Source organism: Balaenoptera borealis, assembly GCF_965194805.1.
Source record: "Balaenoptera borealis genome assembly, chromosome: 20".
Taxonomy (NCBI): Eukaryota; Metazoa; Chordata; class Mammalia; order Artiodactyla; family Balaenopteridae; genus Balaenoptera; species Balaenoptera borealis.
The window spans coordinates 44,694,592-44,718,198 of record NC_138879.1 but is presented as its reverse complement, the minus strand read 5'-3'; the positions used below and the strand labels follow the sequence as shown (position 1 = coordinate 44,718,198).

The 23,607-nt window shown below is 45.3% G+C and overlaps 1 protein-coding gene across 2 annotated transcripts in view; it reads left to right on the top strand.

Annotated features, from left to right (window-relative positions):
• LYRM9 (LYR motif containing 9) overlaps positions 1-23,569 on the top strand; it is a 78,590-nt gene extending 55,021 nt beyond the window's left edge. Inside the window, exons 4-5 of one of the 2 annotated variants that reach the window (XR_014238301.1) lie at positions 22,127-22,204; positions 23,294-23,569. The gene's annotated coding sequence lies outside the window, so the exon portion shown is untranslated. Of the gene's footprint in view, positions 1-22,126 lie in introns of both variants that reach the window. The other variant, XR_014238302.1, reaches the window with a different exon arrangement.
• Positions 23,570-23,607: the final 38 nt, after the last annotated feature.

Genomic DNA, 23,607 nt, shown 5'->3' with positions numbered 1-23,607 from the left:
AATGACACACCTGTGGACCTCCACCCCATCAAGAGATAGAGCACAGGCTCCCTCCTGCTTCCTTCCTCGTACCCTTCTGCCCAGAGGTAGCCACGATATTGACCTCCATCACCAGAGATTAATTTTGCCTGTTTTTGAGCTTTATCTAAACAGAATCGTACAGGGTGCGCTCTTGTGTTTGGCTTCTTTTACTCAACATTTTGTCTGTGAGATTCATTCATGTTGTTGCGTGTAGTAGTCTTTTTCATTGCTGTGTGCTAGGGGTCAGCAAACTGTTTCTATAAAGGGTCAGATAGTAAGCATTTTCAGCTATGCAGACCATACAGTCTCTTTTACAACTACTCAGCTCCACCATTGTGACTCAAATGCAGTCATGGACAACACACACACATACACACACACACACACACCACACCAGGCTACAGGTTGGCCTGTGGGTCACAGTCTGCCCAGCCTTGCTGTGTGAACTTTCATTATATGAATATATCACAATTTATTTCGTTATTCATTCTCCTGTTATGGGCATTTAGGTTACTTTGGGATACCATGATTAGCACTGCCGTTTGGTGAACATACGCACTCATTTTGTGGAGTGGAAGGAGCGGAATTGTTAGGTCGTAAGACTGGCATCCGTGTAGCTTTGGTGGATATCGCCAAACAGTGTTCCAGCATTGTTGTACCAACTTGCACTCGGTCAGTAGAGTTTCTTTACATCCTCAGTAACACTTGATATTGTCAGGTTTTTTTAGTTACAGCCATTTGGGTGGGTATGTCATGGTATCTCCTTGCGGATTTTAATTTACATTTCCTTGGTGACTAATGATGTTGAGCACCTTTTAAAATGGTGTTTTTGGCCATGTGAATATTCTTTTTTGTGAAGTAAAAATTTTCTGCTATTTTTAATAATTGAATTATTTGTCTTTTTCTTGTTGATTTATAGAAGTTTGTTATATATTTTGGATACAACTCCTTTGTTAGTTATAAGTATGGCAACTATCTTCTTTTAGTTTATGGCTAGCCTTTTTACTTTTTTTTTTTTTGCTTTTTAATTCTTTTTTAAAAATATTTATTTATTTATTTATTTATGGCTGTGCTGGGTCTTCGTTTCTGTGCGAGGGCTTTCTCTAGTTGCGGCAAGCGAGGGCCACTCTTCATCGTGGTGCGCGGGCCTCTCACTATCGCGGCCTCTCTTGTTGCGGAGCACAGGCTCCAGACGCGCAGGCTCAGTAGTTGTGGCTCACGGGCCTGGTTGCTCCGCGGCATGTGGGATCTTCCCAGACCAGGGCTCGAACCCGTGTCCCCTGCATTGGCAGGTAGATTCTCAACCATGCGCCACCAGGGAAGCCCTACTTTCTTTTTTTTTTAAACTTTGGGTTTATTTATTTATTTATTTATTTATGGCTGTGTTGGGTCTTCGTTTCTGTGTGAGGGCTTTCTCTAGTTGCAGCAAGTGGGGGCCACTCTTCATCGCGGTGCGCGGGCCTCTCATTATCGCGGACTCTCTTGTTGCGGAGCACAGGCTCCAGACGCGCAGGCTCAGTAATTGTGGCTCACGGGCCTAGTTGCTCCGCGGCATGTGGGATCTTCCCAGACCAGGGCTCGAACCCGTGTCCCCTGCCTTGGCAGGCAGATTCTCAACCACTGCGCCACCAGGGAAGCCCTACTTTCTTAATAATGTCTTTTGATGAACAGAAGTTTTAAGTTTTAATGAGGTCCAATTTATCAACTTTTTCCTTTTACAGTTAGTGCTTTTTGTGTTCTGCTTCAGAAATCTTTGCCTGCCCCAAGGTCATGAAGATATCATCCTGTGTTTTCTTCTAGAAGCTTTATTGTTTTACCTTTTCACCTATAGGCCTGCAATTCATTTTGAATTAATTTTTGTGTTTGATATGAGGTAGGAGTCAAAGTTCATTATATTCCATGTGGAAACCCAACTGTTCCAGTACCAGTTAGTGAAAAGACCATACTTTCCACCCAGAGTAGGAGACCTGCACTTAATCTGGTGATCTAGTCTTTAAAAGGGATCTGGGCACCTGTAGAGTGTTCAGATCAGAGGAGGGTCTCTGAACTACGCCTCAGAAGAAAGAAATGAAGGAGCGGGGAGTCTAGATGCTCTGTGCTGGAATAGTATGGAGCCATCAACTCTAAAATGGACAGGACATACAGGGAAAAAAGGTTGGTCATTTCCACTTGTGAAATTCTGTCACCATCATGCTTAGAAGGTTGTTGCACCAGGCCAAGATTTTTTTAGGTGTTGCTGGCAAACAAGATTTCCAAGAAATTACCTTCGGAAAAAAGAAGCCGGCTTTGCATTTTTAAATATTTTCATTACTCTTCATATTGCCCAGGCCAAGTTTTTGCTTCCAGAGGAGAACAGGCTTTAAACTGTGAAAGACTAAGTAAACCAGTACTGGCAGCAGCAGTAATCAGGGAAAGTCCTGCATATTTTGAGACCCAAACTGTTTATTTCTGTAAGTGAAAGAGAAAGTGTCCCGGGCTAAGTTTCTGCAAACATCAGACTGAGGACTAATATTTCCCAGACGGATGACTACTGTCCAGAGCTTTCCTGGACCACTCCCCCGGGCCTTCTCCCTGGCTACGTGAGCCCCAGCAGCCACTCTGCCATCTGCAAGGGACAAGAAAGCTGCTGTTGTATACTTCACTCTGACACCCTGAGCCAGGGGCACAAGGGTGCTTGTTATTTCTCACCATTTTCAGAGTGTATGGGATTTGCATCTGGCTGGTGAGCACGGAGCCAGGGAGTGGACATGGGGGTGAGGGCTTTGATCCCTGAGCTGGTGCTGGAAGAGTACTTCATTCCCTGACTCATGGTTTATACCTGAGAACCTGGAGTCTGCGGGTGCAGCTGCACCTGGGGATAAGGCACCTTTGGATCAGTAGGCTCCACCAGCCCAGGATTGTTCTTGAGATTCACTCTCCTTGGAAGGTGATGGCGATTGCAATTAACAAATAACTTATTCTCTGCCATGTTAGTCGATGCATTCACCCAACAAATATTTCTCGAGGCAGGCATGATGTTAGGCACTGGGTCTATACATCAATGAACAAAACAGACAAAAACTCTTGCTCTCACGTGGCCTTCATTCTAGTGGGGAAAAACAGACAATGAACAAACAAATAAGTAAATTATATAGGATGTGAAGTTAAGTTCTGGGGGAGATGGATTAAGCAGGAAAAGGGGGATCAGGAAGGTCAAGGTTGGGGAAGGGCTGTAATTTTAAATAGGGGTGGCAGGGTTGGCCTCAATGAAAAGCGACATATGAACAAAGAATTGAAGGAGGGCAGGAAGGGAGTCATGGGGTTATCTGGAGGAAAAGTTGTCCGTGCAAGGCTTTGACTCACCCCCAGATTAGGTAAATTCTAAATCCAAAGCTTCCTCCTTCCCTTCCTTCCTTCTTCCTTCCTCCCTCCCTCCCTTCCTCCCTTCCTCCCTTCCACACACATTAATTGAGTGCCTGCTGTATTCCAGATACTCTCTCACCCCCTATAGCTCTCCTCTCACTGAGAAACAAAGGATAGATGTGCTCAGTTGCTGAGAGCTCCCCAGGCCTCTTTAAACAGAACTTGGACATTTTCAGAAATGGCCCCAATATGGCAGGACAGATGGGAATTTAATGATGGATTGTCTCTCTAATATTGGAACCTCATAGAAGCGCCCAGAATGAAATTAAATTTGTAATATGTTCACTGCAACAATTTTTATTTCATTCCAACTAACCCCTATCTTCTGAGGCCTTTGATGGGCATTTTAATTAAATCATGAAGAGCCCTTTGTCTCCTGAGAAGGAGGATTTAACCCCCCCATACCACCACCTCCCTCCCACCCTGACTGCTGAGGAATGTGCCTTGTTCCCAGCAGGGTGTTGGGATGGCAGGACCCAGTTGTGGATGCAGTCTCCACCTGAACCCCACTCTCAGGTTCAGAGTAGAGATAGTGGCAGTAACTCGTGGTTGGAGCAATTGCCGGATCCTGGATACTTGATTAAACGCTGTTGAAAACAACCTGCCCCCAAACCCTGTGTGTCTATGTGTCTCCCTGCTCTGGCCTATTATAAGCAGTTGTGACCATCTTCAATTTGACACTTCAGCTTTATGGCTTCCCTGATATGACTGGCCAGAGCTTTCTGCTGCTCTGCTGTGAATGTTCTTGCCTGGGGTGGGTCCTTCATCCATTCATTCATGCATTTTTTTCCATTTTGCAGTCATTCATTCATTTCTACCTTCCTGTTGCATAGGCGTTTCAACCTTGAGTTCCTGACCTTATCCCACCCCTAGACCAGCTCCTCCTCCTGTTTTCCTGGCTCAGTAAGTGGCATCTCTGCCCCTCAGTCACAGCAGCTAGAAACCTGGGAGTCACGCCTGACACCTGTGCTCCCTCATCCTCCATGTCCATCAGTCAGCGAGACCTGTTGTTTCCATCGCCAAAAGTTTCAGTCCTACCTCTGCCACTCACTACCTGTGTGGCCTTGGGTAAGCTGGTTAACCTCTCTGTGCCTTTCCCCATTGTAACATGGAGATAATATCACTACCTCAGGGGATTGTTTGGAGAGAACAGGAGTTAATACATATAAAGAACAGCATCTGGCACGTAGTAAGAACTCGATACATTTAGCCAACAGAGATGAGCCTCTTGCTTATGTTCTTATCCTTTAGCAGATGGTAGTTCATAATATTATCATGCTTTTAATGCTACACGTTTTAATTTGAATGCATGAAATATTACATTAAAATATAACAAAAGAAAAAAGTTAATCTTAACTGAAGAAATGATACAGTAAAAGAATAATGATATGGAAAAGTGTTCACAGATATTATTGTTAAGCAAAAACAAATAGCCTGTAATAAAACAGTATGTATGACATGATCTCATTTTTGTAAAAAAGAAAATTATGTGTATATGTATGTATGGATAGAAGAACCAGCCCAAATGTTAATTAGGGTAACCACCCTCTGGGTGATAGGATTACATAGGGTTTTAGCTGTCTTTTTTTTTTTTTTAATTAATTAATTAATTAATTTATTTTTGGTTGTGTTGGGTCTTCGTTTCTGTGCGAGGGCTTCCTCTAGTTGTGGCGAGCGGGGGCTACTCTTCGTTGTGGCGTGCGAACTTCTCATTGCGGTGGCTTCTCTTATTGTGGAGCATGGGCTCTAGGTGTGTGGGCTTCAGTAGTTGTGGCACGTGGGCTCAGTAGTTGTGGCTCGCGGGCTTAGTTGCTCTGCGGGATGTGGGATCTTCCCGGACCAGGGCTCAAACCCGTGTCCCCTGCATTGGCAGGCAGATCGTTAACCACTGCGCCACCAGGGAAGTCCCTCTACGAGAAATTATAAATAACTCATTTTTAAAAGTTAGCCAGAATAAAAGTAAGCAATCGCCATGTCCTTTGGTAGTTCCATCACCTATAGGATGAGTAGTCTACACTCCTCGGCGTAGCATCCAAGAGACTTGGGATCTGGTCCTTCTATGATCCAGTCACTCCCTCCCACCCACCCCATACCTCACATGCTCCTCTCCGGCATATCGAACTGCTTAGAATTCCCAACCCCAGCCTACTTTTTCAGGCCTCCATGACTTTGCACACACTATTCCCTTTGCCTAGAATCTTTTCTCCTCTTATCAGTCCACTGAACATGTTCATCAAAACCCTGCTTAATGATCCATAAGAAACAAAATCAATAACACTTTTGCTTTGCAAGGGCCCTTTTAAGAAATTGAAAAGACTGGGAGAACATATTTGCAAACTACATATCTGACAAATAATTTGTACCCAGAGGATATAAAGAACTCACAAAACTCAGCAGGAAGAAAACAAACAACAAATTTTTTAAAAGAGCAAAAGACTTCAACAGACACTTCACCAAAGAAGATATACAAATGACAAATAAGCACATAAAAAGATGCTCAGCATCATTAGTCATTAGCAAAATGCAAAACCGCAGTGAGATACTCCCTCACACCTGTTAGAATGGCTAAACAAACAAAAGCCTGACAATACCAAATCCTGGCTAGTGTGTGGAGCAACTGGAACTCTCATAATTGTTGGTGAAAATGTGATATGGTACAGCCATTCTGTTTGTTTGTTTGTTTGTTGTTTTAAGAAAGAGGTGACAAGCTGTTTACATTTATTTATTTATTTAGGCCATGTCGAGTCATGTGGGACATTAGTTTCCCGACCAGGGGTCGAACACATGTCCCCTGCGGTGGAAGCACGGAGTCCTAACTGCTGGACCACCAGAGAATTCCTGGTATAGCCATTCTGGAAAACAGTTTGGTGGTTTCTCATACACTTACCACATGACCCAGTAATCCCACTTCTAGGTGTGTAACCTAGAGAAATGAAACTTATGTTCACATACGAAGCTACACACAAAGGCTTATCGCAGCTCTCCTAATAATTGTCCAAAACTGGAAACCACCCAATATCTTTCAGTGGGTGAATAGTTAAACTGTGGTTCATCCATACAGTGGACTCCTTTTTTTTTTTTTTTTAATTGTCCACCTTTTTTGCTTTATACATTTTTTTTTATATAAATTTATTTATTTATTTATATTTATTTTTGGCTGTGTTGGGTCTTTGTTTCTGTGCGAGGGCTTTCTCTAGTTGCAGCGAGCGGGGGCCACTCTTCATCGTGGTGCGCGGGCCTCTCACTGTCGCGGCCTCTCTTGCTGCGGAGCACAGGCTCCAGATGCGCAGGTTCAGTAATTGTGGCTCACGGGCTTAGTCGCTCTGCGGCATGTGGGATCCTCCCAGACCAGGGCTCGAACCCGTGTCCCCTGCACTGGCAGGCAGATTCCCAACCACTGCGCCAGCAGGGAAGCCCCAGTGGACTCCTCTTCAGCAACAAAACAGAACAAACTTTCAATACCCAACAACATGGATGATGCTCAAAGGCATTATACTGGGTGAAAGAAAGAAATCAGTCTCAAAATGTTACACACTTTATGATTCCATTATATGACAGTTTAGAAAAGACAAGACTACAGGGACGGAGAACTTAACAGTTCCCAGGGGTTAGGGTTGGGAGTAGGGTGTGACCACAAAGGGGCAGCAGGAGAGAGTTTGGGGGAAGGAGGCGATGGAACTGTTCTGTATCCTGAGTATGGTGGTGGTTACAGGAATTCACGCAAGTGTCAAAACTCATATACCTGTGCATCAAAAGAATAAAAAAAGTCAATGTTAATTAAAAAACAAAGCTCTGTTCAGGAATTACCTGTCCTGGGAATCCTCCCTGATTGTCCCGACACTTGGATTCATCACTCTGAGTTACAATAGGAGAAGCATCTTCAGACAGACTGCAGATCTAGTGTGTGGAAAGTGGAGTGGAAGCTGAGAAGCTCACTGTAGGTTTTATTGACTTGAAATCAACAGGCTGCAAGATATTTCTCCAGCAAAGATGGGTTTATTTGGGATCAGCATAGAATTGCAATTTGGGGTCCAAGAGCCATGTGCAAGTCTCTGCAAGGCAAGGGAAGAAGACCACTTTTATAGAGGGCAAAGGAAGTTGGGAGGGCTGTGTAAACTAAGTGTCCATGGCTTTTCATTGGCTGAGTTCTTACCAGGAAAGAAGAGGAGTCTTTCTTCTTCCTGTTGGTCTCTGCTAGCTGCACAGGGCATGGGAGCTCCCCCATCTGGTCTCCTGACTCTGTTTAATTGAGGTTTCTGTTCATTAATTTTTTACTGTTTCAACAAGTCAGGTGGTAAATGCCATGTAACTTCGGGCAAGCATTTGACTTCAACTTCACAGTGAGAAAGTCTGAGCCTCCATATTTTCCAGCGGGGACAGATGGGTGCACCAGGCAATAATAAAACTGGCCTTCATTAAAGTCACTAGTAGGCTGTGCAAGGTTGATTGCTTTCCGCCAGGAGCTTCGACAAAGCTCTCTGCACCCCAGAGCCCCAGATAAAGCAGTATCTGGGTACTTTCCAGCATTGCACCTTATCAATGTTTAGCTCCTCTCCTTCCTCAATCCCTGGTAAACAATTTGTTTCCATTTTTACTATGAAATAGGAGACTTCCTCAATTAAGCAGTAGTAATCATGTTAGGCCCTGTTAGGGAGCTGCAAAAATGCAAGCCCCTCACACAGGCTCCTTTGGGGAATAAAGAGTTTATTGGAGAATATTTTGGGCAATAAGGAAGGTGGAAAGCTGGGCCACATGGCCTGGGGAGAGTTCGGGACCCGGAAGACGGTTGTGTCCAGCACCTGGAGTTTCTCCCCACTGCCCGGCCAGGGTATCCTGCTCCTCCCCCGGCAATCTGCCCTCCACTCCCCACCTCAGGCACCTGCTTACTCGTGGCTTCCTCTGCCCTCTGGCTCCCACCCTCTACTTTCTCTCTGGGGGTCTTTTGGAGGTCTACCCTGCTATCAACTGCTGCTCCTATGTCTCTGTTCAAACCCTCGGAGACAGAGGGTCCACCTCCGAGGCCACTGGCTGCCCCAGGGTGACGGGCCCACCCTTGTCCAATCGACTGGGAGGGGCACGTGATACACAGCAGGGGAACAGGCCCAGGAAGTTCCTCAGAAGTGGCTGGGCCAGGGCAGATGTCCTGATGCTTCTAGGAGTCTCTCCAGCTGGGAATTAAGTATTAATGACAAAACAATTAATACAGAATTACAGACAAAACAAGGACCTGGAACAAGTTGCAGTCACAAAGCTGCCCCTGTTTCTGTGCATTTTCTCCACCTCTTCCCACCCATTGCATGCTTCAGTTTTCTCTTCTGGTAAAACTGAGAACATATATTTCCCCCACATGCACCTTTGCGTTCTTGATCAGGGTCCATCAGATCATCTGGCAACTTAACCAGCAGCCTTGTGAGGTGCGTGATCCCACGTTACACAGAACCAGGGAACTAGCTTCACTGGGAGTCACTCAGATGAGTCAAGAATCTCCCAGATCCAGGCCTGGCTCTAAAGGCACTCATGGCCTCTCTGTGTGGTAGCGACAGCCTCTGCCCAGGTTTCCCGTAAGCCAGACATACCATTCTGAGGCGTGCTAGAGCCTCTGTGGGGCAGCTAGAGCCATGAGTCAGAAGCGGTAGCTGCCACCACCTTCGTCACTTCATCAATTTATTTGAATCTCTCCTGTTTCTCTCCTGACTTTTAAAGTTCCCCAACCAACAAATTACTTAGGTGACATGGAAACTGTCCAACACAGAGTTCACCTTATATTGGCCTAGAACAGTAAACATGGGCCATTGCTCTCACCACGCCCCACACCTGTGCCAGGGGCAGATACAGCTACTTCTTCCTACTGAGCCTTGAAGTACAGAACCTTAAACTCCTTCTTGCTGTGAGGCTCTGAGTAATCATTACTTATCTCTTAACTTTGGCACAACAGATAAAACCCATTTGCCATCCTTGGTCTCGGGATCTGGATTGCCCTTCCGTGAGGTTTGCCTGTAGACCTGCAGTTGGGCTTGAATCAGCACTGCTCAGATGCTTCCCGCCACAAGCACCCCTCCCGCCCTCCCGCGCCACTGCCCTTCAAGGGCCGAAATAGAAAGCTCAGGGATCTGAAGAGTCAGAGTGCTTGAGGATACAAATGACTGGGGGGAAATGCCCTTTGGAGGCCTGTGATAATCCTCCCCGGATTGTCTGCGCCACCCACCTACTCCATGACTGGCGGCTGCCCTCTCTGTAGCTTCCTGCCATCTGTAAACCGCTTGCCTTTCTACCTTTCCCCCACCCTTTCCACTGTCCCCCTCTTCTCAAGCTCTTTTCCAGTAGTTAATTAGTGAAGTGACATTTATGCACATATTGGGCAGACCACTGAGAAAACAGACTGGAAAAAGGCAACACCCATTACGTGCTGTGCCCTGTGCAGACAATTTATGTTCATCCCCTCATCCTACAGTCATCCCACAGGCTGGGCTTTATTATTTCCATTTCACAGAAGAGGAAACTGAGGCCCAGAGGGGTTACAGAGCTAGCCCCATCCAGAAACATGGGCCTAGGGAAGTCCAGGCCACTTGCACGCTTTAAGCCACCCAGGACTGAGGCAGATTTGGTGTCTGGAACCACAGTTGGGGGCAGGCTGCAGATTGCTGGGTCTCCACTCAGTGCAGGCCCCCAGCGAGTGGAGAAAAGGCTCTCCCACCAAATTCAGATCTCGGAGCTCAGGGACTGACATCTACTTCTACATGTACATCCATCCATCCATTGGCTAGTCACTCATTCATTCTTCAAAAGTCCGTTGACTGGGAAACCTTCAAGATGGTGGAGGAGTAAGACGTGGAGATCACCTTCCTCCCCACAAATACATCAAAAATACATCTACATGTGGAACAACTCCTACAGAACACCTACTGAACGCTGGCAGAAGACCTCAGACCTCCCAAAAGGCAAGAAACTCCCCATGTACCTGGGTAGGGTAAAAGAAAAAAGAAAAAACAGAGACAAAAGAATAGGAATGGGCCCTGCACCTCTGGGAGGGAGCTGTGAAGGAGGAAAGGTGTCCACACACTAGGAAGCCCCTTCACTGGCGGAGACAGGGGGTGGGCGGGGGGAATGCTTCGGAGCCACGGAGGAGAGCGCAGCCACAGGGGTGCGGAGGGCAAAGCAGAGAGATTCCCGCACAGAGGCTCGGCGCTGAGCAGCACTCACCAGCCCGAGAGGCTTGTCTGCTCACCTGCCGGGGCGGGTGGGGGCTGGGAACTGAGGCTTGGGCTTCGAGGTCGGATCCCAGGGAGAGGACGGGGGTTGGCGGCGTGAACACAGCCTGAAGGGACTAGTGCACCACGGCTAGCTGGGAGGGAGTCCGGGAAAAGGTCTGGACCTGCCCTAGAGGCAAAAGACCATTGTTTCGGGGTGCATGAGGAGAGGGGATTCCTTCCCTGTCTGCCCAAAGAAGGCAGAGCACTGCCTAAACGAGCTCCAGAGACAGGCACGAGCCGCGGCTATCAGCGCGGACAACAGAGACAGGCATGAAATGCTAACATTGCTGCTGCAGCCACTGAGAATCCCGTGTGCAAGCATGGGTCACTATCCACACCCCCCGGGAGCCTGTGCAGCCCACCACTGCCAGGGTCCTGTGACCCAGGGACAACTTCCTGGGGGAGAACACACGGCGCGCCTCAGGCTGTTGCAGTGTCGCACCAACCTCTCCCGCCACAGGCTCGCCCTGCATTACCCCTCCCTCCCCCTGGCCTGAGTGAGCCAGAGCCCCCTAATCAGCCACTGCTTTAACCCCGTCCTGTCTGGGTGGGAACAGAAGCCTGAGGGCGACCTACATGCACAGGCGGGGCCAAATCCAAAGCTGAACCCCAGGAGCTGTGCGAACATAGAAGAGAAAGGGAAATCTCTCCCAGCAGCCTCAGGAGCAGTGGATTAAATCTCCACAATCACCTTGATGTACCCTGCATCTGTGGAATACCTGAATAGACAACGAATCATCCCAAAATTGAGGCGGTGGACTTTGGGAGCAACTGTAGACTTGGGGTTTGCTGTCTGTGACTGATTTGTTTCTGATTTTTATGTTTATCTTAGTATAGTTTTCAGCGCTTGTTATCATTGGTGGATTTGTTTATTGGTTTGGTTGCTCTCTTCTTTTTAAAAAAATTATTATTTTTTTATTTTTTATTTTAATAATTTTTAAATTTATTATTTTTAAATTTATTTTTCTTTCTTTCTTTCTCCCTTTTCTTCTGAGCCATGTGGCTGACAGGGTCTTGGTGCTCCGGCCTGGTGTCAGGCCTGAGCCTCTGAGGTGGGAGAGCTGAGTTCAGGACATTGGACCACCAGAGACCTCCCAGCCCCATGTAATATCAATTGGCGAGACCTCTCCCGGAGATCTCCATCTCAATGCTAAGACCCAGCTCCACCCAACGGCCAGCAAACTCCAGTGCTGGACACCCCATGCCAAACAACTAGCAAGACAGGAACACAACCCCACCCATTAGCAGAGAGGCTGCCTAAAATCATACTAAGTTCACAGACACCCCAAAACACACCACGGGATGCAGTCCTGCCCACAAGAAAGACAAGATCCAGCCCCACACCAGAACACAGGCACCAGTCCCCTCCACCAGGAAGCCTACACAACCCACTGAACCAACCTCACCCACTGGGGGCAGACACAAAAAACAATGGGACCAATGAACCTGCAGCCTGTGAAAAAGAGACCCCAAACACAGTAAGTTAAACAAAATGAGAAGACAGAGAAATATGCGGCAGATGAAGGAGCAATGTAAAAACCCACCAGACCAAACAAATGAAGAGGAAATAGGCAGTCTACCTGGAAAAGAATTCAGAGTAATGATAGTAAAGATGATCCAAAATCTTGGAAATAGAATGGAGAAAATACAAGAAACGTTTAACAAGGACCTAGAAGAACTAAAGAGCAAATAAACAATGATGAACAACACAATAAATGAAATTTAAAATTCCTAGAAGAAATCAATAGCAGAATAACTGAGGCAGAAGAACGGATAAGTGACCTGGAAGATAAAATAGTGGAAATAACTACCGCAGAGCAGAATAAAGAAAAAAGAATGAAAAAAATTGAGGACAGTCTCAGAGACCTCTGGGACAACATTAAACGCACCAACATTCGAATTATAGGGGTCCCAGAATAAGAAGAGAAAAAGAAAGGGTCTGAGAAAATATTTGAAGAGATTATAGTTGAAAACTTCCCTAACATGGGAAAGGAAATAGTCAATCAAGTCCAGGACGCACAGAGAGTCCCATACAGGATAAATCCAAGGAGAAACACACCAAGACACATATTAATCAAACTATCAAAAATTAAATACAAAGAAAAAATATTAAAAGCAGCAAGGGAAAAGCAACAAATAACATACAAGGGAATCCCCATAAGATTAACAGCTGACCTTTTTTTTTCTTAAGGATTTTTTAAAAATTAATTAACTTGTTTATTTATTTTTGGCTGCATTGGATCTTCGTTGCTGCGCATGGGCTTTCTCTAGCTGTGACAAGTGGGAGCTACTCTTTGTTGTGGTGTGAGGGCTTCTCATTGCAGTGGCTTCTCTTGTTGTGGAGCACAGGCTCCAGGCATGCAGGTTTCAGTAGTTGTGGCACATAGGCTCAGTGGTTGTGGCTCGCAGGCTCTAGAGTACAGGCTCAGTAGTTGTGGCACACGGGCTTCGTTGCTCCGCAGCACGTAGGATCTTCCCAGACCAGGGCTCAAACCCAGGTCCCCTGCAATGGCAGGCAAATTCCTAACCACTGCGCCACCAGGGAAGTCCCTAACAGCTGATCTTTCAGCAGAAACTCTGCAAGCCAGAAGGGAATGGCAGGACATATTTAAAGTGATGAAAGGGAAACACCTACAACCAAGATTACTGTACCCAGCAAGGAGCTCATTCAGGTTTGACGGAGAAATTAAAACCTTTACAGAGAAGCAAAAGCTAAGAGAATTCAGCACCACCAAACCAGCTCTACAACAAATGCTAAAGGAACTTCTCTAGGCAGGAAACACAAGAGAAGGAAAAGACCTACCTTAACAAACCCAAAACAATTAAGAAAATGGTAATAGGAACATACATATCGATAATTACCTTAAATGTAAATGGATTAAATGCTCCAACCAAAAGACATAGACTGGCTGAATGGATACAAAAACAAGACCCGTATATATGGTGTCTACAAGAGACCCACTTCAGATCTAGGGACACATACAGACTGAAAGTGAAGGGATGGAAAAAGATATTCCATGCAAATGGAAATCAAAAGAAACCTGGAGTAGCAATTCTCATATCAGACAAAATAGACTTTAAAATAAAGACTATTACAAGAGACAAAGAAGGACACTACATAATGATCAAGGGATCAAACCAAGAAGAAGATATAACAATTGTAAATATTTATGCACCCAACATAGGAGCACCTCAATATATAAGGCAAATGCTAACAGCCATAAAAGGGGAAATCAACAGTAACACAATAATAGTAGAGGACTTTAACACCCCACTTTCACCAATGGACAGATCATCCAAAATGAAAATAAATAAGGAAACACAAGCTTTAAATGACACATTAAACAAGATGTACTTAGTTGATATTTATAGGACATTCCATCCAAAAACAACAGAATACACTTTCTTCTCAAGTGCTCATGGAACATTCTCCAGGATAGACCATATCTTGGGTCACAAATCAAGCCTTGGTAAATTTAAGAAAATTGAAATCATATCAAGTATCTTTTCTGACCACAATGCTATGAGACTAGATATCAATTACAGGAAAAAAACTGTAAAAAATACAAACACATGGAGGCTAAACAATATGCTACTAAATAACCAAGAGATCACTGAAGACATCAAAGAGGAAATCAAAAAATACCTAAAAACAAATGACAATGAAAACACGATGACCCAAAACCTATGAGATGCAGCAAACGCAGTTCTAAGAGGGAAGTTTATAGCAGTACAGTCCTACCTCAAGAAACAAGAAACATCTCAAATAAACAACCTAACCTTACACCTAAAACAATTAGAGAAAGAAGAACAAAAAAACCCCAAAGTTAGCAGAAGGAAGGAAATCATAAAGATCAGATCAGAAATAAATGAAAAAGAAATGAAGGAAACAATAGCAAAGATCAATAAAACTAAAAGCTGGTTCTTCGAGAAGATAAACAAAATTGATAAACCATTAGCCAGACTCATCAAGAAAAAATGGGAGAAGACTCAAATCAACAGAATTAGAAATGAAAAAGGAGAAGTAACAACTGACACTGCAGAAATACAAAGGATCATGAGAGATTACTACAAGCAACAATATGCCAATAAAATGGACAACCTGGAGGAAATGGACCGATTCTTAGAGAAGCACAACCTTCTGAGACTGAACCAGGAAGAAATAGAAGATATAAACAGACCAATCACAAGCACTGCAATTGAAATTGTGATTAAAAATCTTCCAACAAACAAAAGCCCAGAACCAGATGGCTTCACAGGTGAATTCTATTAAACATTTAGAGAAGAGCTAACTCCTATCCTTCTCAAACTCTTCCAAAATACAGCAGAGGGAGGAACACTCCCAAACTCATTCTACGAGGCCACCATCACCCTGATACCAAAACCAGACAAAGATGTTACAAGAAAAGAAAACTACAGGCCTATATCACTGATGAACATAGATGCCAAAATCCTCAACAAAATACTAGCAAACAGAATCCAACAGCACATTAAAAGGATCATACACCATGGTCAAGTGGGGTTTATTCCAGGAATGCAAGGATTCTTCAATATATGCAAATCAACAATGTGATACACCATATTAACAAACTGAAGGATAAAAGCCATATGATAATCTCAATAGATGCAGAAAAATCTTTTGACAAAATTCAACACCGATTTATGATAAAAACTCTCCAGAAAGTAGGCATAGAGGGAACCTACCTCAACATAATAAAGGCCATATATGACAAACCCACAGCCAACGTTGTCCTCAATGGTAAAAAACTGAAACCATTTCCTTTAAGATCAGGAACAAGACAAGGTTGCCCACTCTCACTGCTATTATTCAACATAGTTTTGGAAGTTTTAGCCACAGCAATCAGAAAAGAAAAAGAGATAAAAGGAATCCAAATCAGAAAAGAAGGAGTAAAACTGTCACTGTTTGCAGATGACATGATACTATACCTAGGGAATCCTAAAGATGCTACCAGAAAACTACTAGAGCTAATCAATGAATTTCGTAAAGTAGCAGAATACAAAATTAATGCACAGAAATCTCTTGCATTCCTATACTAATGATGAAAAATCTGAAAGAGAAATCAAGGAAACACTCGCATTTACCATTGCAACAAAAAGAATAAAATACCTAGGAATAAACCTACCTAAGAAGACAAAAGACCTTTTCTATGCAGAAAACTATAAGACACTGATGAAAGAAATTAAAGACGGTACAAACAGATGGAGAGATATACCATGTTCTTGGATTGGAAGAATCAACATTGTGAAAACGACTATACTACCCAAAGCAATCTATAGATTCAATGCAATCCCTATCAAACTACCAATGGCATTTTTCATAGAACTAGAACTAAAAATTTCACAATTTGTGTGGAAACGCAAAAGACCCCAAATAGCCAAAGCAATCTTGAGAAAGAAAAACAGAGCTGGAGGAATCAGGCTCCCTGACTTTGGACTATACTACAAAGTGACAGTAATCAAGACAGTATGGTACTGGCACAAAAATAGAAATACAGATCAATGGAACAGGATAGAAAGCCCAGAAATAAACCCACGCACATGGTCACCTTATCTTTGATAAAGGAGGCAAGAATATACAATGGAGAAAAGACAGCCTCTTCAATAAGTGGTGCTGGGAAAACTGGACAGCTACATGTAGAAGAATGAAATAAAACACTCCCTAACACCATATACGAAAATAAACTCAAAATGGATTAAAGACCTAAATGTAAGGCCAGACACTATAAAACTCTTAGAGGAAAACATAGGCAGAACACACTATGACATAAATCACAGCGAGATCCTTTTTGACCCACCTCCTAGAGAAATGGAAATAAAAACAAAAATAAACAAATGGGACCTAATGAAATTTAAAAGCTTTTGCACAGCAAAGGAAACCATAAACAAGACGAAAAGACAACCCTCAGAATGGGAGAAAATATTTGCAAACGAAGTAACTGACAAAGGATTAATCTCCAAAATATACAAGCAGCTCATGCAGCTCAATATCAAAAAAACAAACAACCCAATCCAAAAATGGGCAGAAGACCTAAACAGACATTTCTCCAAAGAACATATACAGATTGCCAAAAACACATGAAAGGATGCTCAGTATCACTAATCATTAGAGAAATACAAATCAAAACTACAATGAGGTATCACCTCACACTGGTCAGAACGGCCATCATCAAATAATCTACAAACAATAAATGCTGGAGAGGGTGTGGAGAAAAGGGAACCCTCTTGCACTGTTGGTGGGAATGTAAATTGATACAGCCACTATGGAAAACAGTATGGAGGTTCCTTAAACTAAAAATAGAACTACCATATGACCCAGCAATCCCACTATTGGGCATATACCCTGAGAAAACCATAATTCAAAAAGAGTCACGTACCACAATGTTCATTGCAGCTCTATTTACAATAGCTAGGACATGGAAGCCACCTAAGTGTCCATCGACAGATGAATGGATAAAGAAGATGTGGCACATCTATACAATGGAATATTATTCAGCCACAAAGAGAAACAAAATTGAGTTATTTGTAGTGAGGTGGATGGACCTAGAGTCTGTCATACAGAGTGAAGTAAGTCAGAAAGAGAAAAACAAATACCGTATGCTAACACATATATATGGAATCTAAAAAAAAAAAAAAAAAGTGGTTCTGAAGAACCTAGGGGCAGGACAGGAATAAAGACGCAGACGTAGAGAATGGAGTTGAGGATGTGGGGAGGGGGAAGGGTATGCTGGGACGAAGTGAGAGAGTAGCATTGACATATATACACTACCAAGTGTAAAATAGATATCTAGTGGGTAGCAGCTGCATTGCACAGGGAGATCAGCTCGTTGCTTTGTGACCACCTAGAGGGGTGGGATAGGGAGGGTGGGAGGGAGATGCAAAAGGGAGGGGATATGGGGATATATGTATACTTATAGCTGATTCGCTTTGTTATACAGCAGAAACTAACACAACATTGTAAAGCAATTATACTCTAATAAAGATGTTAAAAACAAAAAAAAGTCCATTGACTACTGCATACCCATTAGGAAGCTACTGTATAATGAAAAAGACAGGCAATAGCAAGGGTTGACAAGGATGTAGAGAAATCGGAACCCTCATGCACTGCTGGGTGGAATGTAAAATGGAACAGCCACTTTGGAAAACATTAGGGCAGTTCCTCAAAAAGTTAAACATAAAGTTATCCTATGACCCAGCAATTCACTCCTGTTTATAAGAATTGAAAGAATTGAAAATATCTTTCCATACAAAACCTGTACTCAGATGTTCATAGCAACATTATTCATAATATCCAAATGGTGAAGCAAGTCAGATGCCCAGCAACTGATGAATGGATAAGCAAAATGTGCTATGTCCATACAGTAGAATATTATTTGGTCATAAAAAGAATGAAGTACTAATACATGCTACCACGTGAAAAAACCTTGAAAACATGCTAAGTGAAAGAAGCCAGACACAAAGGCCACATATTTCATGATTCCATGTATATAAAATATTTATATAAAATATATAGAATAGGCAAGTCCATAGGGACAAAGGGAAGATTAGCAGTTTCCTAGGGCTAGGGGGAGGAGGAAATGGGGAGTGACTGCTAATGGGTGTGGGGTTTCTTTTGGGAGGAATGGAAATGTTCTGGAATTAGATTCTGGTGATGGTTGCACAGCCTCGTGAATATAAAACCCACTGAATTGTACACTTTTCAAGGGTGGATTTTATGTTATGTGAATTTTATCTCAATTACAAATTTTATTGAGCATCTACTATTTGCCAGACAGTGCTGGTGCTACAGAGATGTGTGAGGTGTGGCCTTGGCCTTGGGGAGCTTGCATCTAGTAAAGGAGACAGAAGAGTGAGCCCACAATGAAAAGAGTAGGATCAGTGTTGAGCTGGAGGGGAACCCAGGGAAGCCTGGGGATAAAGGGTCAGGGCAACATTTTAGAGATGACAGTATCATGAAGTGGAACAGAGTCTGAGAGGGATTAGAGGGTTGGGGACGGGGAGCTGCTGGGAAGGATATTCCAAGCAGAGAGAACAATGTGTGCAAAAGGTGTGGCTTGCTGGGGAGCTCCCAGAGAAGGGGAGAACCTTGAGGTTGGGACCAGGATGAGGCAGGAGAGGCAGAGGTGTCAGATGCTAAAGGCCAAGTTTCCCTCCTACAGTAACGTGGGAGGAATGCTCCCCAGGCAAGAGGAAATAAAGCATCAACCTCCTCTGAGGGCACTCCTCCAGGTCTGATTTACATACACAGCAAACAAACTGTCTGTGCCCCTGCCGCGTCTGTAATTAATTCCCACAAGGAAAATACAAAGAAGGGTAAACAAGAAAGCAACTATCACCCTTATTTCCACCACTGTTAATATTTTAATATTTTTTCTCACGGTTTTTTATGACTTTATTTTACATGATGGGGATTATTCTGCACTATAATCTGATGTTTTTACTGATACATAAACATTATTCCTTGTCTTTAAAAAAATTCTTAAAATACTTCATTTCTTTGACTGTGTAACGGTCCACCATAACCCTGGAGCCTAAAGCTGGACCAGCATGCCTTTCTCGAATGATGATCATTTAGGTTGTTTCTGAGTCTTATACACAATGATGCCCCAAACATTTTTGTGGCCAGAGCCTGGAGTCACACGTGATGGTTATTGCTGCATGCTTTTTTGGCGGGCACTCTGGTCGACAAGGTGACTCTCCCAAGAGCACCAGAGACAAGACATGCATGAGCTGGAGAGACTCAGAAAGTCCAGATATCAGAGCTAAAAAGGCTCCAGAGAAACTTAATTAAGAAAACAGAGGCCCAAAGGGCTCACATGGCCCAACCAAAGATGCACAGCTATTTAGGGAAGGATCCAAGAAGGTGTGCTTAGCTTGTGGGAAGGCACTTAGAACTTCTCTTTGGATCAACATCCAACATCCTCAGAGGCTGAAGTTGGGGAGAAAGTGACCAGACACTTCTCTTCCTCCTCCATTTGGCCTAACCCTAACCCACTTGTAGCAGTGTAGCCGGTGCTCTGCCCACATCCTACGTTGCAGTGCACCCTGGGAACTCCAGCTGCCAGCATCTGCATCTCTGGGCCTGAGAGCTTTTCCAGAGCGAAGGATGGCTACCCTGCTCACAGTAGGCCTTGGGGAGTTAACTCACTACCCTGCTCCCAGGAGCAGCCTCAAACAGTGATACTCTAGAACCGCTGGGCAAACAGCCAGCAGCCTCGCCCCTCGGGTGAAGTCTGGGTTCTACACTGTTTCCTAGGTTTCTCTGTGGGGTTGAATTCCAGTTGCCTGTTGCGGTAACTGGCTTAATAGCGCACACGTCATGGCTTCCTGCCCTTCCTCACTCCCCTACTGATGTCTCCTGCACGGTCCCAAGACACTACTTGCCCCAGAATCCTTGACCTTTGAAGTACCACACCTCAGGACTTACCCCGATGCCATGCCAAGTATTAATCCTCAACCCAGGAAGTAGTGTGGAAGGGCAGAAAAGGGAGGATTTCTGGGAAGCACTGACAAGAAATTAGGCCCTTAAAGAAAATTCCTGGCTGGCCTGACCCCGAGAGCTGGTCAGGTCCTCACGCACTGTGCCCGCCCTGCCAGTGAAGTTCCAGGCCTGCGCCAGCCAGCGTGAATCATGTTCCAGGGACTCAGCCATCAAAGCCGTCTATATCCTGGTCCACCGTAGATCTGTCCACCTCAGGTGACAACTGGGGCATTTCCAGCAAAAGTCTCTCTGCTCTGTCACCTCCAAGTCATTCAAGGTGGGACAAACCCAATTGACCTCAGCTACTGAGTTGCTGGAAGTTGTGTGACTCATGCCCTCCAGTGGTTAGTCGACCAATGACATGGGGCTAAGGGACAGGGGTCCTGTGTGAGATGTAGGGTATCAGAACTGGAGGATCCTTAGAAATCCCCTTCCCAACGCCTTCCTGTGACAGGTGAGGGGCATGAAGCCTAGATAGGGCAAGTGACATCACAGGTCACACACAGGCACAAGTGCAGAGAAAGAGCCAAACTCACGTGTCTTCTAGTGTACACCCCTTGTAGTTATCTGCATCCTACTTTCATAATTTTTGTCACACCTGCATACCACCTACATTATTATTTGCTTATTTTCCCCTTAAATTGACTCTTCTTTAACTTAAATAAATGTAATTCTAAAATCAATTTTTATCATTTCCCGCAAGTGGAACATCAGTAAATGGCCACAGACAGTAACCACATTAATAAGTACTTCAATTATTAAAGTTAAAAAATGTTATTCCCGGTACCGCCCCCAAATCCCCTCTGGATTGACCACACTTTGGGAACCCTGTCATTTGACTGAAAAGAGACCCCAGGTCACGCATATATGGACCTTTAGCATCGTCAGCAAGGGCATCTACTGAGCGCCTACAGTGTGCAGAGCACTGAGGTTATATGCGGGGGGAGAGCAACCACGTCACCATCTCAAAGGCGGGGGGTGGTACCAGGGAACCTGGAGAAGGAGGAGGAGAAGGGCCTGCTGGGTATAAGGGAGGTCAGGGGCCTGCTGGCCTAGAAGAAGCAGTCCAGCACGAAGTGCTGTGAGACCTGGGAGTGAGCTACTCTTGGCCTCGGTTTCCCCATCTGCCAGGACAGGAACTCCTAGTATCCACTGAGTGCCTGGCACTTTGAAGACAGGATCTCATTTTATCCTCAGGAAAATCCTACAGAGAAGCTCTTACTGGTCTCTTTTTGCAGCTAAAGGAACTGAGGTTGCGGGTGGGGTTAAGGGATCTGGCCAAGGTCATCTGGCTGAGCTGGGACTGGGACACAGCCCACAGCCCCATGGTGACCTCACAGACCCACGTGTACAGGGGGTGAAGATAAGCCTGATTGTCGCAAGCTTTGCAAATCAACCGTTGCAGTGCTTGCCCGAGCCTGCCCGGCCCAGCTGAAGCTGGGGCGCTGCTCCTAAATCCTCCAGGCCACCCTGAGGGCAGGCAGCACACGCCAGGTACCAAGGATGCTGAGCTGGAGCTTCCTGGACGAGAAAGGGAGTTCCCTGGATCCAGAGGGATCCAGAGGGCATCTCCACTGTGGAGAACGGACATTTAGCATCAATGGAAGTTTAGGCTTTTCCCCTGGCCTAAGATGCCCTCCTCTGTCCCTTCACCCCACCTAGTCCTTCTGTCCTTCAAGTGACCCCCTCGCCTGAAGAATTTTCGCCTCCTTGAGCCCCTATCCCTGAAGGCCTGGTGCCCTCGGCATCTAAGCAGCCCAGCCGAGCACTTTGTAGAGTACTGGAGTCAGCACAAAGCCCCTCAGGGTAGAGCTCCCTGGCTTCGGAGCTGGGAGGAGGCAAGTCTGCATTTCTGGCTGTCCAGTTTTGATCCATGGGTCCTTGGGCTGGTGGGCCACCTCTCTGAGCCTCAGTGCCCTGCTGCAAAATGGGAACAATGACACTTTCATTGCAGGGTTGTCAAGAGGTTGGGTACAGTGCCGTGCACAAATCCTCCATGCAATCGATGTTTGAGCACCTACTGTGTACCAAGGTAATACAGCAATAAATGTGACAGAGCTCTCCTGTCCTTATGGAATTCAGGGTACGCTGTAGGGTGGCCCTCCTTCCTTTATCCTGGGAGTGAGGAGAATGAGGGCTGTGTCTTGAGGATCACCCCTTTGCCCACCAGCATGCTGAATCCTGCCTAACAGGCACCCCATAAACACATGGCACAGGGAGAACCCACTTTTGGGGTCTGACAGTTCTGGGTGCAAATTACAGATTACAGTAACTCCCTCAAAGAGCTGGTGAGAGGATTCTAGAGGGGCTTCGGTGAAGCAGAGGCACATGGCAGGGACTCCTCCTTCCTGAGGGCTCTGTGCCAGCCTTGTATTGCTGGCGGGGTTGGGGGGAAGAACATTCAACCCCAGGTGATCCTCAGCTCTTACCTTGGCCTGTTTCCCACCTCCTTCCTGCTACTTTTTCGCCTTGCTCCCGGGGTGTGCTTGCCTGCAGCAAAACGGGCACGCGCACAGGGGCACGCAAGGTGGGGGGTCATCTGGAACCCAGTGCTGACCCCGGGCCAAGCCTCAGCCCTGCCCCTTACGAGCTGAGTGACAAGGAGCTGGTTTCTCAACCTTTCTGTGTCTCCTTTCCTTACTCGTGAAATTGACATAAGAATAGTACCATCGCAGAGGGCTGCTGGAGGATGGGCTGAGATGAGGACTGGAAAAGCTCGGGCCAGCTATAGTTATGAGCAAGTGCTCCATCCACGGTAGTTGCAATTATTCTTATCACGGAGAATTATTATTACAGGAGGGTGGGGAAGAAAACATTTCAAGAAAGGCAGTGGGATATGGTGCAGGACCCTCGCTCCCCCAGGGCTGTGTCCTGGCTCTGTCCCTCACAGGGGGTGGCAGGATGGAGGGGGTAGAAAGGGGGACTCCAGGGTTTTAGCCTCACCACCACCTGCCTGTGTGATCTTGGACAAGTCATTTAACTTCGCGCTGAACCTCAATTTCCCACCTATAAAATGGGGCTAGTAATAATATTCACCTCACAGCCTGTTGTGTGGATTAAACAGTCGCTGTATACAAGCACCTTGCTTAGTAAGCGTTCTCCCTGATCATTGTTTCTGTAGAAAGAGCTTCAAAGATGCTAATTCCCACTGGCCAACTGGACTGAACCATCTCTACAACATGGTGTAGAGACAGATCAACTTTATTTGATGGAAAATCAGTCCCAGGATGATGAGGCTGAGAAATTCCAGGGCTGGTTGCTATCGGCGTGGTGCCCATGATGCGCTGGAAAGGTAGAGGGGAGGATATTTCTCCACAGCAGCCTTGGAACCTCCATCTGCACCCTCCTGGGGGCCCGCGTGTCCTCTGACTGCCCTTCAAGGTGCTCTTTGATTTCTCCTCTGCAGTATTCACCTGCCGCATCCATCATCAACAG